The sequence below is a fragment of the Adelges cooleyi genome, unplaced genomic scaffold, assembly GCF_023614345.1.
Source record: "Adelges cooleyi isolate 19-005CV unplaced genomic scaffold, UGA_ACOO_1.1 ACOO_flye_CR_arks_rails_tigmint_CR_PRNA_108, whole genome shotgun sequence".
Taxonomy (NCBI): domain Eukaryota; kingdom Metazoa; phylum Arthropoda; class Insecta; order Hemiptera; family Adelgidae; genus Adelges; species Adelges cooleyi.
Genome location: NW_026095761.1, coordinates 9,957,815 through 9,961,937, shown reverse-complemented (window position 1 = coordinate 9,961,937; position 4,123 = coordinate 9,957,815). Strand labels below are relative to the sequence as shown.

Here is a 4,123-nt window from a genome sequence, read left to right as displayed (position 1 = left end):
TAGAATACGTAGAAATAGTAGAATAATATTATGAAAATCGACAGAAAAATTTGTTTTTTTTTTTATTGATACGAAAAACAAATTGTTCTATAATATACGATAATGTTGTGTTTTGAGAATTACAATGATAACAATATTTTTAACCATAATATTATTAGTGTAAAAAGATGGGCCTTAAAATAAATGAAAATAAAACTAAGTATATGCTAATGAGTAGACGACCTACTCCGTTACAAAATGTGAGCATTGATCATTTCTCTTTTGAACAAGTCGAAAATTTTAAGTACTTAGGCGCTAATATAAATCATAAAAATAATATGCATAACGAGATTAAGTCCAGGATAAGTGCAGCAAACTGGGGATACCAGGCAATGAGGAAAATGTTCACATCGAAACTGCTATCTAGAGACACAAAGAAAAAACTATACATTGCCTACTTGCGCCCCATTGTCATGTACGGATGTGAGACATGGTCCACGACACAGGGTGACGAGAATAACCTATTGACTTTCGAAAGGAAAATACTTAGAAAAATATATGGGCCTATATTAAACCCCAATACTGGTGTATACGAGCGAAGAAAAAACGCTGACTTAAACAGTCTGTTTAATACAGCCAATTTAAAAGATTTTCTGAGGTTGAAAAAGTTAGAGTGGGCTGGCCATGTTTGGCGTGCAGAGGGTGGACTGATAAGACAGGTACTCATCAACAAACCAAATAAAAAATGACCTGTAGGAAGGCCAAGACAACGGTGGTTGGACCGAGTTAAGGACAACCTGAAGAGATTACGCAATGGAGCAAGTATTGAGGATGCAGAGGATCGAGAAGTTTGGAGAGCTTTGGTAGAAGCTGCGAAGCGCCTAAATGGCGCGTAAAGCAAAAAAAAAAAATAATATTATTAGTTAATTTTAAATATGCTAACAAAAGAGCTGATTTACACTCGTACCCTGTCGCTCCACAAATACAGCCATACAGCAAAAATATATTTTTTAATTATAATATCTTATAAAATTTCAGCTTCGAAGGTATCGGTTTTTTAAATACTGTAAACATTTTTGAAAATCATATTTTGGCAAGAAATTAAATCTTAATTACACAAATATTTAAAAAATAGATGTGTGTTTAACATTAAAAAAACAATTTAAATTTAAATAACTAGAAATTAGAAATTAGTGTTACTTAGGTTGATTTTGTTTTGCATTTCTAACAATAATTTTAAAATCTTTTCTTTTTAAAAATTTATTTTCGCTGTGTACTACCCAACTCCTGCCAGCCGTCAGATGCGTGAAATGAAAGTCTTCTCTCGCCGAACGAAGTATAAATTAAAGCAGTGCACAATCTTATTATCAAAATCTAAACCAATGTTAGTACTGAAGTAAAATAATTAAGTATTTAAAAAAATCTTTAACCACAAAAAATAATCCTCTATGCCGCTATAGAGGATTATTTTTTGTGGAATGCAAACAAGGTCAGTATCATTGTAGTTAGTTAGTAGTTGTTAGTAATCATAATTTTTGCATTAATAAAAAACAATAATATCTCGATCTGAGAGGATAGTGATCACAGCCGTAATCAAACTAACATTGTGTTATTGACAATTAATGCATGTTAAATTATAGGTTATTTGAACGGAATGACGAGATTTTAAATTATAATTTTTAGACCGAATTATTGTACTTGCGACTTGTGAAGCTCATTAAACTTCACACGGTCAACAATAGAGCTGTACTCGGTATGTGTTACATCTAAGCTTCTACAGTTAGCATTTAGTAAATTTTGCGTCATAAGCTTTAGGCAACAAAAAAATAAAAGTGAATTTATGGTTAAAATAGTCTAAATCTGTAAACGGCTCACCCGTCAGTATTTCTGCGACTTGTTTTCGTGCTGTGTCTATTAAAATATATACAATACATTTATGTTTAAAAATATGTTATTTATTATGTACATTTTTTTAATACTATATTCAATATGCTACCGTGTAGTACCATATTCGTATTGCATATAGCTTTTATACTTACATTTGTTTAATCAACTATGACCATAGTACACTAATGTTCAATCTTTACAGTATGAATTAATTGGGCCTACCATTGTTCTGTTTAAATGAACTAAGGATTCAATTTATGAAGTACAATAAGCACACAGGTTCTTTTGGGTTATCACGACTATCTGAATATGCGGTGGACTGCCGCTGGTTGTTACAATTTCGTTATCGCAACTACCAGAGACGAACACCGTAATACAATAGTATGATAATACATCAGGTTGGTAATTCTAGGTTGTACAAAATAGTATAAAATATAAAATTGGTAATAAAAAAACGTAGTATTAAATTATAAAGTTAACTAATAATTAGTATGATATTAATATTTGCATGGTAAAATAAAAATGTTTTAAAAGAATCGGAAAAATTAAAATATAAGAAAACTTGCTTGTGTGCTAATAAGTATAGACAAGTTTATACTAGGTTATTATAACCACAGCATAGTCGTCTGGTAGTCGCGAACACTAATTTGTGATTACCGGAAAATCATAGGTAGTCAAAACACAAAAATACCGTACAACATTTAAAAAGCCTACCAAGACAGGAAAGTTTACCATCATTAATTGCAAATAGCTTGCTTTGATTAATCAAGCAGAAAATGCAAAAAGAAACTCAAAACAGGAGAGTAGTGATTTACAAAACTACTTCAAAGGAAACACTGGCGTATATTTTCAGCAATGATAATGCATAAATAGATTAAAACAATTTGAAGCAAAAACTGTATTATTGATTTATTTTAAAGACGTGTACTATTGATATTTTTGTACTGGACGAATCTATAGGAAAATCGAAAATAACATTCTCTACATAAATTAAATAAAATATTTTAAAATGTAAAACCGCTTCTCGTGAAATAGTAAAAACTAACAATTTTTGTCTTGGGGAAGACGATCATACAAGTGTCAATAACATAATATTGGTCACTGATCGATTTATAATAACTATATGTAGTTGGTACTGGACATACTAAATTAGCTATTATTCGTCTGTGTAAAATTTAATTAAAACACATGTAAGTTTAACATCTAATTAATAACTTTATATATGTAGCATTTTTGAAGTTATAATAATAATTATTTGAATTACCATTAAAATATCAAAGGTTTGGTTTTGTTGTTACTAACCTGCTAACTTTCCACTTTTATAATCATCAACTTGTTTTTTACCAAATTTAATGGCGTCTTCACCAACAATTTTCAACGTATATTTGGCAATTTTGAAACTTTTCTTGAGTTGTTTTATAATATGTGGAGATCGAGGCATTCTTCCTAGAATGAAGTATATTAAAAAAACATGTTATGTTGTACTTATTTTATGTGAATACGCGTTATGAAGCTGGGCAGACTGGAGAATTGAAATCTCTTCGTCATATATGAGTGATGTGCGTGTGTTATGCATGATATGGTGTAAAATGATGTAAGAAAACTATTAAAAATACGCGAGTATTTAATACTTTAACAGACGAAAGTTCTGGGCGTGAAATGTGAAAAACACAACGATTATATACAACAATAAGAAATTGGTACTAGGCGGGAAATGTGCAATATTTTAGCCATAAAATGTGTTTTATTGTATTTACCTTAGTTTAAGTGTTAACTAGTGTTCAGATGCAAACGGCGAAAAAATAGCGGTAAGTTTAGTAGCTAAGTTGTTGCATTGTCGATTTGTAAAGCTGAAAATAGAACTTTCGTCCGGCCTTCGTGAGAATTTGTAAAGGCTGCTCACATTTGTTTACATACATTTGTATACTATTTGAGCAGTGATAAGCGCAAAACAAATTTAGGATTCGTATGTTATCTATTAAGATGAATATTTTTCGTGTAAACAAAACAGATGTCGTTATTAATAATTACTTATTACGTTATGTATTGTTAAATCGAGTTTTAAAAAATTAACTTATGATGATGTGTATTTTTTATCAAATGGCTTAGTGGTATTCAGGTGGTATTGTACTTACTTAACGTGTTATGTCTTTGAAATTCAGAAATATGACCACCTTGTGCAATTAAATATAATAATTAATAAAATCTTTTGAACAATTGTAGGTATAAATGGTATAGCTTTATAACGTACCTTCTT

General features: G+C 30.1%; 1 pseudogene; it reads left to right on the top strand.

Annotated features, from left to right (window-relative positions):
• Window positions 1-371: 371 nt before the first annotated feature.
• On the top strand, window positions 372-875 carry LOC126840950 (uncharacterized; annotated as a pseudogene).
• The last annotated feature ends 3,248 nt before the right edge of the window (window positions 876-4,123 follow it).